Genomic DNA, 16,387 nt, shown 5'->3' with positions numbered 1-16,387 from the left:
GTTAATGTTTTTGCACCCACCTTCCTCATTTCTTTATAGACATGGGGAGAGAACAGGGGAAAATGCTGCTCCCAGACGCAATATGTTAATGCATGCTAATTTGTGTTAATAATGGTTAAGTTAATTGTTTAAAAACGCCTGGTAAACGGTAAATAGTACAAATGTATTATGAATATTGAATATTGTCTTATACCGTGCATGTACAATGCTGGTTAGAAATAGTCTGCCATTTTATTGAATCATTTTAAACTGGTTGTGGTAGGCCACGTTGTCATAGTAGATTGTATGGGGGGAAAAAATAACTAAAATGTATTTGACTTAACATAATAATATATAATATAAAAACTACGGAGTCACAATACTTGCACTGTCTGATGCAGAAATGTCAAATGTGTCACTATACAGTATGTGTGTGGAAGAGAGGTGGCGGTGGCTCAGGGGTAGAGTGGCTGGATGGGAACCGCAAGGTTCCCAGTTCGAACCCGGGCTCCCCCACAGTTAGTGTCGAAGTGTCCTTGAGCAAGACTATGAGGCCCTAATTGCTCCTGATGTGCTGGTTGGTGCCTTGCATGGTTTCCGCAGTCATCGGTGTATGTATGTGTGTGAGAATGTGTGAATGTAATGCACGATCTATGTAAAACGCCTTGGATAAAGGCGCTATATAAATGCACCATTTACCATTTTAGAGGCAAGGCGATCGGCAGTATAGGCTCATCTCGAGATGGACAAAGCCATCTTTAGAAACGTCACCAACAACAACAGTACTTCACAAGATCAATGTTGGTGTGAAGAGGTTTGCTGAAGAATAGAATAGAAATATGAGTTACACAACTGCGGCCGACAGGAGCATAATATTGCAGTGCCAGATCCCATGGGCCGAAATATGGTCAGTAGTGCAGTAGTCTGGGAGATTATAGCTGCAGCAAGTCACATATAGACAGCCTTCGTCTGGCAGAGAGATACTCTACACTACAGTAGCATCCTGATACAAATGAAAAGCATGAACTACAAAGTTCCAACATTGCTATTACCAAATTAACATGTGGAGCAATTAGCAGTCTGTGGCACTGCTCATCGTTGCAAACAACCACATACGTACTAAGTATAGCTTTGTTGCCGGCTCAATTAGCGCTAATAAAACCCCACAAACCCATCCCTATCACTATGCTAATGTTTACCATCACTAACAAACATGGTTCTATGTAAATGAGCCTCGTTCCTAGCACCCAATTAGCAATGCTAACTCCCCCACACAATCCTTTCAGCGAGTCATTCGAGCCTACTTCTTTTCTCGTCTCTCAGTGTTGCAGGAAACAAAGACCTGCCGCATCTCAGCGACAAACACCTTGACCTCGTTTCCACTGTTTGCTGTCAAGTGTTTTGCAGACAGCTGGTTATAGCTTTTGGCCCTATTTCTTATGCCAATATGTTGAGCCAAGCTAGTAGTGACACTGTGCCAATGCCTTTTCCAGGCCCAGACATGTGATAAACATAATGGCACTCTTTCTCCCTGCAGAGTCATCATTTTTGGGTCACAAACTGGAGCATGAGAAAGGCTGCCGGTGACCCCGGGGCCTTTGGGAGAGCCATGCACTACTACACTACACTTTGCTCTTAGAGCTGGAGGAGCTCGGTTCACTCCAAAGTAAGCCACTTAACCTTGCTCTATTGCCTTCCGTGGCGAAAGCCTGTACACCGCGGTGGATTATTATTATGAAATATTCAGGCCATTTTGCTGCCAGACAAGATGTCAGACCTCTCGTGTGACGTTTGGCACTGCTAACAATTTGCTCTTCACTCGGAAAGTATAGCCTGCATGGTGTCTTGGGGTGTCTTCATCCTTCAGCTTACAAGTGGCGAGAGAGAGAGAAAACAACAGAAACAAAGAAGGAGATACAAAGAGGCACAATAAAGGAAGACACACCACGTTTGACAGCTCACCCAAAGCTCCTGTTTTGTTTCCACGTCGTGGAAAAATAGTAGGCCCTTGTAGACCAGCAGTAGACTGGTGAGCCACTGTGTTATTATTAACACTTGACAAATTATATAATTCACGCCAGCATTTTTCCCAGTTTAGCTCTTATTTCGGTGCCTGCTCAGGTCCTCTGTAGCAAACGGAGCTAAGCCGGTGCAGTGGAGGGCACATCGTGGGCTCCCTGCCGTGGAATAAACCTTGTTTTGACCAACAAATGCCATCTGGGACAAGGAATATAGGAGATACAGGTGACTGGAAGAAACATATAGGAGTGTTTACAGTAATGACGATCTAAGATGGCGCGACCCGAGTGTTTCGACAACGACAGCTAGCAACCCGATGCTAACGTAAGTAGCATTATGACTTGATCGATCGAATGCACTATAATAGCGCAATTGCCGTATATAGGGCTACGCCAATGGCGTTAAGGGTATAGCATTAAATAATAGGCTTCAATTGACGTACATCTATAGGTCAATGGCGCAAAGTGGTTTAACCCTATGAACCATGAAAGAAGATCTACAAGCTCACGGCGGCAGCGCCTTGTGAGCCTGTAGATTGGCTGTTTGCAGCAAATGGAAGGTGCAGAAGGAGGAGTATAGACCCCTATGGGGACTACAGTCAATGACGTACACTGTAGGGTTTAAGTGGTTAACGTTACTATTATTGTACCATTATATAACAATACCTTTCATAAATAATTATGAGTACCAAACTCGGCGCTTCGCGCTCATCCCAGGGGGGGGCGAGAAAGGACCGCTCGTATCTCACAGTATAACTGACTCAGCAACCTGTCCACCCTTTCATCTTTGTTATATATTTTTATTCATGATGTGTGTGTGCATGTGTGCGTGTGTGTGTGCGGGGGAGGGGAGGGGGGGTAGGGGGGTCAACCAAATCTCTTCTGCAGCAATAACCCGCTCTTCACGCTGTGACATAAATTTGCACTTCTGGGAGCTGCCCGCTGCCCGGGTGCTTCCATGCTTCCACCCGTCAGCCTACTGCGGGCACTTCTTTGGCAGCATGCTGAGAGTTCCCTCCTCTCATCTCTCATCTCTCCCTGCACAGTGCGGGCTGTCTATACACCAGGGGGATTCAGAACTGGGCATCCATCCAGGCAGGCCTGTCTGTCACCACCAGTGGTGGAAAGTAACTATAAAAGCAGTGTTGTTTTCATCGACTATACCTTTTTTCACTGACAAAAACTAAATGGAAACTGAATGAGAAACTAAAGCTATGGTGACTAGAACTAAGAGTAAATATACTGGCAATTTCGTCGACAAATAAAAACTAGACTAAAATGTTAGGAAGAGACTAGTGGACAAGAGATCCAGTATAAGTCATTTTACACCTTGGTTGCATGCTGAAAATAGCTGATCTGATCGGCTGTAAAAGTGTAAAAACTGAAAAATAGTCGACTAAATCAACTGTGTCCTGTGTCTTCTGTGTGTCATGGCCGCCTCAATGATTGATGACACAACCATGTTGCATGGGGGGGGGGGGGGGGGGGGCACTGTGAGCTTTATAGATCTGCAATCTGACATCATTTTGAAAGGTTAAAATGGGACATTCTGCATAATGAGTACCTTTTGAATTCCAGACTTTTACTTGTAACATAGTATTTATATATTGCAGTATTAATACTTTTACTTCAGTAAAACATTTGAGTACTTTTTTTCCAACACTAGCCTCATGTCACACCACCGTCTTCACCGACTCCTATATAGGCTCCTGTCACTCACAATTTGTCTTGTTCCCATGAAAGTAAAGAAAGCTAAAAATATAAACAGAACTTATTTTGCGTTTGGGGAATAAGTTCCTGGGTTTATAGCTCTCCGCCATGACAACACAAAGAACGCTTTCCTCTGTCCTTCACAAGCGTATAATAATACAACACAAAGAACGGTTTCCTCAGTCCTTCACAAGCGTAGAATAATAACACGGGGGATTGAGTTTTCAGAGACGTGACAGTCGGCAGCATCTGAATGTCAGCACGATCGCTTGAGTGATAATGGAATATCTCGGCAACGTGTGTGGATTTATGCACGTTGGGGCTGCCGCATTCGATACATGTTGCTCAAGCTGTCACTTAGCTCGGCGCTTCGCTAACTTGAGAGTGCTGTCAACCAGCAGCAGGGTTGCCGAAACAGGGCGAGTACGTGCGAGTCATGCCACGTCAAATGCCATTCATCGCCGGCACAAACATGTTGAGTGAGAGGTGTTAACTCATGACTAAAACGATATTCACACAGGGTGTGGCTGTAGACAGAGAGGCCGTGGTTCATTGCAAGATGCAGGGACGTGCACACGCAGACGTCAAAGGGAGCTTGAGCCCCTGCCCTTTTTACCCTGTCTGTAAAACAAACGGCCCTCTCCAGACCACAGCATTTACTATGGTGGAAGAAATGCAAATGCCTTCCTCCCCTTTCCATGCCATGCCGGAAGGCAGCATTCAGGAGAATTGCTTCTTTTCCCTGAAGTCTCCTGAACTTGAGCGCAGCATTTTGTGTTGAACTAATTTGTTTTTCGAAATCAATGTCGTACACTGCATCTCCAGTATAGTCAGTATCAGAGCCGAAGAGTTTGATCAAACCTCAAGGGGGCCCGTCCCCCCCCCCCGCAGCCCCGCCTCCCCGCACCCCCCCCCGCAGCGCGGAAAAAAATAAGTTGTTTTCGCTGGTAGCCTACTTTTAAAGCAGCTTCTATAGGCCAATGTCCAAGCCAAGGTGAGGACTTTCAGGACTATATTATTATTATTATGAGAGAGAGAGAGAGAGAGAGAGAGAGAGAGAGAGAGAGAGAGAGAGAGAGAGAGAGAGAGAGAGAGAGAGAGAGAGAGAGGGAGAGAGAGAGGGAGAGAGAGAGGGAGCTATAGAGAGATACGGAGGGAGAGAGAGAGAGATCATAGGCGGCGGGTGCGTTTTACCTTTGGGAAGGCTACAGAATTGCGTTGGGCGGGACTGTCGCGGCCGAGCGAAGCGAGGCCGCCGCCGCGGATTTATTTATTTATTTATTTCCCAAATGGTCTAAAAATGAGTTCTTTAGCATACTTTTACCAATGAATTAGCCTATACACAGACAGCGACTGATCAGCCTATTTTGGACGATATGGGTCTTTTCTCGAGTCAGTGTGTAGTCTCACTAGTCTGTGGTTAGGTCTCTTTGGTGAATTCTTGATCAGTGTTATTATGTCACGCCTCAAGATCAACTACAAAAGAAACCCGATTAGCACTTTTTAACACCTCTTGGACGGCCGGTGTCTCTCAAGACAGACTGTTGCCTGAGGAACAACAGGGGAGGCGCTGTTTTCCCGAATATTTGACGATGGGATTCTCAGATTGCCGGCGGAGAGGTCCAAAATGTTCGGAATTCCCAGAAAATATGTAATGTAAATGTAAAATGTCCACGAAAATCTTCATGGGGGCCGAAAGGGGCCCTAGGATTCTTCATGGGGGCCATGGCCCCGTGCCCCCACAGACGTCTACTACTACGTCGCTGGTCAGTATAGTATAGTCAGGGTTGAGCCTCGAAAATATAGCTGAAAAAATAGCTGATCTGCTGTTTTCTACTACACTCTCTGCACGAGCCTGGCAAGACGCCCCTCACAGCTATAATGTTCTCACAGAACAACCACACTTGCTAGACAGGGAAGGACACCGCAAAGCGTGCGTTTATCGAGCAAACTATTCAACTTCCAACTGCACAGTTTATGTCTTTGAAACATAATTATGGAGGTTATATATCGCAGCAGTGTTGAACAGCAAGATTATTGTTGGCATCTCTGCAGACAATGATAGAAAATTATAGGCAGGCTTTAGTTCCGACATACTGTCGGTCCGTCTGTCATTAGACCCTATACGCAAAACCATAACCTAACCAGTGTTGTTTTTGGCAGCACATTTTGATTTTAGTTAGTCATAGAATAGTTTCAATTTAGTTTTAGTCACATTTTAGTCACCCAGAATGTTTTAGTGTTAAGTCTAGTTTCAGTCGACTAAATATCATAAGATTTTAGTTGACTAAATCTACAGTTGATTTAGTCGAACAAAATGTATTTTGGCGGGCCGAATGACTGCCGTCGTACTTGCTGAAAATAGCCGATCTACAAGCCCACTTGTGACTGTGAGCTTGTAGATCTGCTATTTTCAGCATGCAAACAAGTGTAAAATGACTTATACTGGATCTCTTGTCCACTAGTCCCTTCCTAACATTTTAGTCTAGTTTTTATTTGTTGACAAAATCGACAGCAAACCCTGGATTAGATCAGGCTACTATACATTCTATAGTGAGGCCATTATTTCTGAACATATATACCTTTATTATTCCCCGTATACTTTTGCCAACAAGAGGAACGAACCAGTAACAAGTGCAACAAAGTTCCACCTCCTCCTACCATCATTATTGCCTGCAGCTGAAGATGCATAACATATATAAAATATTCATATATGATGATGATGACTGCCAAAAACAGAGATGTCAACGCTAGCCTCCATTCCTCTGCCTGGGCAACACTTCTGTGTTCATCAGCACAGCAGAAGCTGCACTGCTTTTTGGAGCTTCTGCAAATAAAATAAACACAAAACTCTCACCGAAAGTAAAATAACTACAAATAGAAATGCGTCAACTTGCCATACTGCTACTGTGATTAGTTTTTCTTCTTTTCTTGGATAAATAAACACAAAAATAAACACTGAAACCTTAATCCTAGCTATTGTTACCTGCCATCGTTAACCATGATAAACCACCAACCACACACACCACTCCACTCCACTCCACTGAGACAAACCAAACAGAAAGACAAACAAGAAAAACACAAATACAGCAAGCCAACTGAAAACCTATGTACTTGCATACAAAAGAACATGAAATATCGTTTCCCCTAAGTTATTGGCAGTGCAACATAAAACATAGAGCCTATTTAAAAACACAAGCTAAAAACTAAAACCAAACATGGACAAACATTTAAAAAGAGCCCCAGTATGTATGATGACGTGCAATTCATATGGACAAGTTAAAAGTTACCAACACCACGCACAACTATAAATAAATAAAGTGGCATGGTGCTATCCTTAAAAACTAAACATTACCAGCACTGTTTTTTTTAAAGTGCTGTTGTGCATCCAAAGTGCATTTTTTGTCCAGTTCAGTCCAACGTTTCATTCAGTTTTGCCGGGGGAGGGGGGGGGGGGGGAGGGGGGGTAGGGGCCGCAGTTCGTTTATGAGCCTCACTGCACTTGGGAAAAAACAGTTTTTCATCCTGGTTGTCCTTGCCCAAATACTCCTGTACCTTTTCCCTGAGGGTAGGAGCATAAACAGGCCGTGGGAGGGATGATGGGGGTCCCCAATGATGCTGGTGGCTCTTCTGGCACAGCGCTCTTTATAGAGCTCCAACAAGGGGGGAACAGAGGCACCAATGATCCTTCCAGCTGTCTTCACCACCCGATTCAGCTGGTGTTGTTCCTGTGCCTTGAGGCTGCCGAACCAAGAGGTGAAGCTGTAGGTCAGGATCGACTCTATGGTGCCCCTGTAGAAGGTGGTGAGGAGGGGAGTAGGAAAGCCCGCCTTCTTAAGCCTCCGGAGGGGGTAAAGTCTCTGCTGAGCCTTCTTATTATTATAAAATTAAAAATAATTCACTGAATTTCATGGTGGTAGGAACCCTGTACACTTGTACAGTATTATTATATGTTGTTTTGTACAGTACACTTGTAAACGCTTTACTGTATGTACCGTAGCTTTGTTTTTTTATTATTATTACGGTAATACCAGTTCCAAACAATATTTGCACTACATGTTACTGTATGTATATACTGAAACCAAATAATGGCCTTGTGCAGGCCGGTGCAAAAATAAATAACAGCCTATGGCAAATAACGGCCCGGCTCCTTATAACAGCATGGGGTCCGAATCGATTTTGCATATTAACAGCCCGGGCTACTATTTGGTAATATACGGTAGTCTGACACCAGTGCTGTTAAACCTCTGCAGGCTGTTTACAAATCTTGAAAATGTCAGCATGCACACACACACACACGCACACACACATGTATGCATGTGTGCGCACACACACACACACACGTGCGTGCACACACGTGCGTTCACACACGTGCGCTCACACACACGTGCACGCACACACAAACACACCTTGACCCTGGTAGCCTAACTAGCACTGTCATACACCCACGTACAAAGAGCTGGAGGAAGGAAGGAATGAGGCTGACCCGTTGAAACGCCTGGGGTCCAGACCTGGTGAAGGCTGGATGTTGGCATCATTTCAACATATTGTAATCGACTAGGACCTTTCGACTAGGCGCATGTTCCTCTGTGTGTGTATGTCGGCACACACGCACACACACACGCAGAGAGAGAGAGAGAGAGAGAGAGAGAGAGCACACATTATGTTTTAGATAAGGGATCATGCTGGCACACACAAATGCTCACTGAAGTAAATAGATCAAAGGGCACGCACAAACAAACAAATACACATAACGTGTATTTGTGTGTGTGTGTGTGTGTGTGTGTGTGTGTGTGTGTGTGTGTGTGTGTGTGTGTGTGTGTGTGTGTGTGTGTGTGTGTGTGTGCGTGCGAGAGCGAGCGAGCCGATGCAAACACAGAGACAGCACAAAAAGAGGAATGGGATGAAATGAGGTGAAGGTATTAGTAGTGCCCAAAATGATAAAGGACAGAGTGTGACACATCGATGCAGAGGGAAGGCTGGACAGAATAGAACAGCATCGTTAAGCTTCAAAAATATATATGGTGGGAGGGGATTCTGTTTCAGCTTCGCCCAGCTGCTGGTTGCTAAGAAGGTGGTCATGAATCATGATGTCTTGCTTAGGAACATTTCAACGTGGGCGGATCAGACAGCCTCTCTACCTATTCAAACCCCCCCCCCCCCCATTTAGACCTGAGGCCGTATAGGAGTATAGGAGGCCAAGCAGGGAGGAGAGGAGAGGAGGAGATACAAGGAGTATAGGAGGCCAAGCAGAGAGGAGAGGAGAGGAGGAGATACAAGGGGGGAGGAGAGGAGGAGATACAAGGGGGGAAAGTGTAGATTTGACAGAAAACACATCTCCCATCCCGTTTCTCATCTCTCTTATTGAAACTCTGGAGTTTAAGGCATTTTTCACTGGAGTGTTTTCTCTGCAGACATTAGGCTCAGACTCAACGTCTACTTACAATGAACCAAATCCCATTACTTGCACACACACGCACACGCACACACACATGTATGCACACACCCACACACACACCCACACCCACACCCACACACACACACACACACACACACACACACACACACACACACACACACACACACACACACACACACACACACACACAGATGTGGAGATAAACTCCTACACTTTATTCATAAATCTTTAGGTTCCTGAGCCAGCCTGGGTTCCCAAAGCAATCTTCCTTTCTTTCCATATCGACCTGAACACTATGTACTTATTTTCTTTCCCTCTCTGCCTCTTCCATTAGCTAGCTAGCTCTCTCTCTCTCTCTCCTTTTCTCCCTTCCTCCCTCTCCCTGCGCCCGCTGTGATGAATAGGTCTCTCTCTCTCTCTTTGATGAATAGGGCCCTATACATCGCAGAAGGAAAACAATAGCTGTCAATCCTCATCTTATCTCCAGTCACAGCCCAGTGAGGAATAAAGAAAATGCTATTGTGCTACAAAACGTTGAATCCTAAACCCACCTGATTCTCATTTGTGACGGTGTCAACTCATTACCATGCTGTCATATATGGGTATTGTGGGGGACGTATACACTCATTACCAAGCTGTCATATCTCGGTATTGTGGGGGACGTATACAAACATAACGACTGTTATTGCGGAACTTCTGTGCATCCGTGGGCAGCATGTGTATTCAAGGGGTTGTGTTGTGTACATTATACACAGTAAGTACCCAGTGATCAATTGGAGGGGGAAAATAAAACTGCTGAGTCATTTCACAAGCTTTCGGATTAAGTTAAAACAGTACGACCGTCGACATAATATAGCTTGCCACGTTCGCTGCGCCCTCTTAACCCATTCTGGGCGCTTTTGGTGTTTTAAAGCGTTCTGTTCTACTTTAGCTATTGAAAAATAGCAGATCTACAAGCTTGTATAGCGTAGGTCTGCATGGAAATGTAGTGCAAATCTTTGAATACAGAGCGAACGTTTTTAAGTAAAATGTTTGCTTCTGGGGGTTCCCTGGAACAACATATTTTCAGATGGGGGTCGGTGTCCAAATACAGATAATCTTGGGGGTCCTTGACATGAAAATGTTTGAGACCGAGTGACATAGAAACATGAGGTTTTTCAAGATAACTGTTTTTTAGAATCGGCCTCGGGTCTAAATGGGTTAACATGGAATGACATTGTCGTTTAAGAGTATCGACCTGGTGGTTGACTGGGACAGCTCTGCTGCGTCATGCCCTAAAGATAAGGACCAAATTGTGTTTGCCGGCTGGCGGCGGCTGCTGCGTCCATACTTGACGCTAACAGCTCTTGCGCTCCTCGGGGGACATCTGTGAGTACTGCAAGTCTTGCAGGTTTTGTGAACGCACAAACTTTATGTGCGGACAAGTATACACCAAGACAGCACAACACACTTGAACATAAAGACGGGCACTCAATTTGATGAGGTTTGAACTTTGAAGTGAGGAGACCTTGAACTTGGCGTGACGTTCGTTGGCACGTTTGTTAACCCATTTAGACTGAGCTCGATTCCGGCTTTAAAATGTCTTCTAAATCATGACAGTTTTCTGGAAAACCTATTTTTCTATGTCAGTGGTGCTCAAACTATTTCATGTCAAGGACCCCCAAAAATTATATGTAATTGGCCACCGACCCCCATCTATATATATATATATTTCAACAAAATATGTTGTTCCTGGGACCCCCCAGAAGCAAAGATTTGACTTAATCTTTTTCTCTGTGAAAGTATATATTATATATATAAAGATCTTCGCCACATTTTCACGATAAAAAAAATAATAGCAGACCTACAAGCTTGTAGATCTGCTATTGTTCAATAGCTAGAGTCCTTAAAACACCAAAGGGGGTTCCCGCCCAGAATGGGTAAAAATGGTGGGCATGCAGACGAGAATGAAAACCTGTATAAAATACTTCCTGAAGCTTTAGCTGAAGTAATGTCTTAGCATCATGAGGTCTCCATATATATATATATATATATATATATATATATATATATATATATATATATATATATATATATATATATATACACAGGAATGCATACAAAATAACTGACGTTAGGAGAGTAATACTTCCAAATAAGCATGCCGGTGTAGCCACAGGTTAAGAGTAAGACACTAATTTAATCCCAATTGCATCTCGGAGCACTTCTGCAATGTCAATGTTTCTCTGAAATGGCCTGGCCCAGATACTTTAGAAGTACAAAAATAAATAAATATAATCAGTCCTCCAAACCACCCGACCTAACATGCACTGCAAGACAAGAAATGGACTTTCTTAACCCATTCTGGTGTTTTAAGCATTGTGTTATGCTTTAGCTGTTGGAAAAATAGCAGATCTACAAGCTCATGTGGCGCAACATTTTTTTAACTCAAATCTTTGCGATCTGGGGGGTCCCTGGAACAACATATTTTCAGATGGCTGTCGGCGGCCAATTACATATAATCTCGGGGGTCCTTGACATGAAAAAGGTTGAGCACCACTGACATAGAAACAGGGTTTTTCAGAAAACTAAATGGGTTAAATCCTAAGAGGTCCTCTGTGCATATTTAAACCCAAATGAAACCTCGCTTTATTAGACAATTAATGAGCAGGGGCATTAAGCAGTTCCAAAAGTCTGTCCAAGGCCCCGACGTGATTAAAATAAAAAAGAATTACAACTTTTAATCAAGACAAACTCGGCCGTTTACCCCAAATGAAATGTGCTTCCCCATATTCCCCTTATTTCCTTCTGTCCTGCAGATATATCCCTCTTCTACCCCTCCCTTAATCATTGCATCTCTCTCTTCTACTTCACCTCTCTCTCTCTCTCTCTCTCTCTCTCTCTCGTCATTTAACCTCATGGCTCCCTTCCTCTCATCAATATGAATGCTGGATCAGAGAATAGATGTATAGTCAGCCCAAACAAACCGCCAGCCTTGCTCTCCAAAAGTCCCCCGGTTCAAAATGAATGTTTTTTCAATACAACAATTGAGACTATATTTGTCAGAGGAACATGAGTCTCATCAGGGGGAATGAATGGGATGGTTTAGATGTTTTGCACGGTGCCTGGTGGGCTTTTGAAGACCAAATCAAACTCCTTGCAGTAGAAACAACTCTCTGTGATCAGTTCAAATGATCAAGTGCCCAGCAGTAGACCCCACCATGTAGACACTAAACAGTCACTTTGATTAGTAATCAAAGTGAATCCCAGTCTTTAGAAGACATTTGTAGAATCGTTCCCAGGTCTAAATGGGTTAACCAAATGATCCCTACAATCCCTATTTTGGGCATGTAATAAAAGGCAAACCATTGCCGATAATAACAGAACTACCGAACGTGTCACATTGCCACATGTTTGTAGATCGACATAGAATACGGATGCCAGATGGAATGAGCCCAGATACCAATACCGTAAAAAAACCTGGTACTGGTTTCTATAACAAAGTGCAGCATCCATCCATCCCATCTTACATTGGGCTGAGCACCCAAATCATGTCCATGACTGTGATGTTTAACTTCCAAGGAGCAGGGAAGCAGAAAGGCTTGCAGTTCAAGCCCTGCCCGTGGCGAAGCTCTAGAGATGTTCCGCACACCACGTATAGCGAGCTGCCATCTGTTTTTGTTATGCTCCCGAACCCCGCAACCAAAAGCACAAGACTCTGACCAAGTCTTCTTCTGGCTATCTCCTTGTGACTCTAATTTATGTTAACAAGCACCTCATTCCCCCTCCAAATCATCCCCTGGTCATTTGGAGGGAAATGTGACACACGCTTCCTGCCAAAACTAGCAGCCGGTTACCTCAAAAAGTAAACATGAATTCACTCACTCGGTCCCTGCTGCACTGTCACTCTCTCTCTCTCTCTCTCTCGTTTTATATCTCTCCCTTTCCCTCCGAGCCTGCTGTCCATCTATCACTCTCTTTTCCTTCCTCTGGAGCGTTCCCCAGGTTCTATGTATATTTTTATACTCTGTGATGTGAAGAACTTTGGTTCGACCTCGGTCGTTGGAGATGTGCTATACAAATAAAGTTTGATTTGATGTTCCCCAAAAAAGGTTATTTGTTCCCCACTTAGAATAAACTTAAACCTAAACCAGAGACCTAACCTAGTCTATCTAATCTAATCTATCTAACTAAAATATAATTGCTCAGACTCTTTAACAAATGATGGCAAAAACAAACATTCTTTGTTCTGTACTTTGTATACAATTGTATAGTACAAAACACTGAAGTCCATAAACCTAACGCTAACCCTAAACATAGAACCTGGGGAACATAGAACCATGGGGAACATAGAACCATGGGGAACATAGGGATGACCCCCTTTCTCCTCCATCCACTCGGTCTATACCGGCAATTCCCGCTACGTTTCCGTCCGTCTCTCCGTCCGTATACCCCCCCCCCCCCCCCCCACGCTCTCTATTCTCTCCCTATCGATTTCCCCCCGCAGTGGCGCAGTCTAGACATTGTGATGAAATGCTACTCTGAAAAGGGCCCGGTCCAGAGCAGCTGTAAACATGTCCCCTCTGCACTGGGTCCCTGGGCACTCCTGGACCCTAACAAGGCCTTTCTAAATGGTCTCAATTGACGGGGCATTGCAGGACAAGGCTGGTTTTAAAGCCTGCAGTCGGAAAACTACCGGAGTGACTCAAGTTTCTCCACAACGATGCGCCTCGCATCAACAACACCGGTAATCATGTCGGTGTGAATGGCTTTCTTTATTTTCCTTCTCACCATTGTGTTATACCAAAGCGTTTATATTTGCTGGTGGTCGGTTTATACGTTTCAGACCAAGAATACAAATGGAAAGAGCAGGGGCAGGGTTTGTTACACTAGTTACACAGCGATGGCATAAGGGCAGGTATACCTTAGGACTTTCTGTCTGAAACCCGTAGCTCTGATTACATTAGTGCTGCAGGGTTGGCAGATGTTTCCTGAATAACAAGCGAGCCCCGGCGAGAGGCCACATGCACACGAGTGAGAGAAACAAAGTCAAACAAGCAAACAAGGGCATTTGAAAAACAAGCCGTAACAAGCAACCAAAAACTATCTCCGAGCGACATTGTGAAAAAAAAAAAAACAACAACGAAAGGCGAGGCCTATTTCGGTTCGCACCCCCACATGTGCCTCCGAGGCTTCCAAATATTTCAAAGCCTACAAATGTATCCATGTGGCCGTTTTAACTGCATGTTACGGTATAATAATGATTACTGCAATTCTTCTGTGCTGTCTGTCTGTGATGAATGGTGCACAGCCCCTCTGTTGCAGATGGTATAAGACAAATGGCCCCGGAAACCCAGTCATTTGAGAGACCATTTTCAGTTTTCTTTTTAAATTACAATACCCATACACCTGTCTGGTTCTATTCTCAGGGTTCGTTTGACGGGTGGGGGGGGGGGGGGAGAAATCTACGCCTCTGAATGGAAATATGGTCAATCCTGGAGGAGGGGGGGGGGGGGGGGGGGGGGAGGAGCTATAGGGATTTCAACTCGTACGACGACGCCATAGGACGAGGTGCTTGAATGATGTCACTGAGGGCTATGATAATAATTGTGGTCTCTGTAGTTCAATCAGAACTAGTAGAGGTGAGATCACACACAGCTGCAGCAGGGGGGGGGGGGGGGGGGCAAACCCACACGGCTCACACAATGTGAACATTGCTCATTATTCCAATGTACCGTGTTTGTGTATGTGTGTGTGTGTGTGTGTGTGTGCATAATGTTGCATAACCTATTATTCCAGGGTGTGTGTGTGCGTGTGACTGATTCAAAGGCAGAATGTGCCTTTTTAAGTATGCATGTTCACGCCTGCATACTTATACTGCTGTGTGTGTGCGTTAAGTATTGCTATAGAAGCTATACTTAACACACACACGTGTGTGTGTGTGTTAATAGATGATTAAGCCCCTAAAACCCTATATATGTAGTCGGTATGTTGAGCTAAAACAAGAAACACATCAATTAGTCTGTTTGTGTACAGATCATTAATTAAAACACCAGACACTGTAGTGTGTGTGTGTGTGTGTGTGTGTGTGTGTGTGTGTGTGTGCATCTTTGTCGTAATATGAACTAAAGTTGTTGCAATATGCATCGTGATAAAATAGGACACTGAATATTGCAAAGACTATTGAATGGCACATCACACACGCACGCACACGGTCCCGTGTGCAATCCCATTTGTATGCCTATCACCACGAACTCACCAAATCCCAGCCTTCATGACTATGCATGATGGGATATTACAGTAGCAGTGCACCTCTCTCTGCTGGCGTTCCTTTCAGAGACATATTTTGGCAGTTAGTTACTAAACAATCGTATTTGAACTGAGCTTTAATCCACTATCAATCAGGCATACCTAAAGAGTCTCTCAAGCCCCAAGAGTTGTAACTTGTAACGAGGCACTATGCTCGTCCAGTGGTTTAACCCGTCGAAATTTAAAAAAATGTCTTCAAAATCCTGACAGTTTTCTGAAAAGCTTATGTTTCTGTATCAGTGGTGCTCAATATTTCATTTCAAGGACCCCACAAATTATATGTAATATGCCTCTGCCCCCCCATCTGAAAATACGTTGTTCCAGGGACCCCCCAGAAGCAAAGATTTGAGTTAAAATGTTCACTCTGTAATAATATATTCAAAGATTTGAGGCACATTTTCATGATTTTTCAAAAATAGAAGACCTACAAGAGTGCCGCACTATGAACTTGAAGATCTGTTATTTTTCAATAGCTTAAGCATAACATGATGCTTAAAACACCAAAAAGGTTCCCGCCCAAAATGGAACACATGCTGTTTTTGGTTCCATGTGACCTTCATATATAATGGATGTGTCCTTCATGTCATTGAAACACTTCAGCTCAGAATGACCATTAACCATTTATTGCAAAGCCATTGCATTTAGTATTCTTTATTCAATGCAATTGTGAACAATAGCCACTGTAAGATACATATATCCATTGCCAATCAAATGGATTCACTAGCAGCTCAACAGTCAGTGTGAGGAGTGCTCAGGAGATGTCTATGTCATATGAACTCTGCGTTTATTAATGCTTGAAGGCCATTGCCTGTGATGGAGTCCACTACATGATCTGGTAGGCTGCTGGTTGTAAAGTAAGTAACAGAATGCAATACTGATATAGAGAATGAAGGGGATAAAAGACTTTTGGTTCCATGTGTCCTTCATGTAATAATAGATAAAACAGGAAACATACGGTTGTAATAATGGATAA

At 43.9% G+C, this 16,387-nt stretch overlaps 1 protein-coding gene across 1 annotated transcript in view; it reads right to left on the bottom strand.

Moving 5' to 3' along the window:
- The window catches only part of LOC310875852 (pyruvate carboxylase, mitochondrial-like), a 427,358-nt gene that overhangs the window by 201,751 nt on the left and 209,220 nt on the right, over positions 1–16,387 (bottom strand). The gene's annotated exons all lie outside the window — the stretch shown is intronic.

The sequence above is a fragment of the Protomyctophum parallelum genome (assembly GCF_964188405.1).
Source record: "Protomyctophum parallelum genome assembly, chromosome: 18".
Taxonomy (NCBI): Eukaryota; Metazoa; Chordata; class Actinopteri; order Myctophiformes; family Myctophidae; genus Protomyctophum; species Protomyctophum parallelum.
Note: the sequence above shows the minus strand (reverse complement) of the source record. Positions and strands in the feature narration are given on the sequence as shown.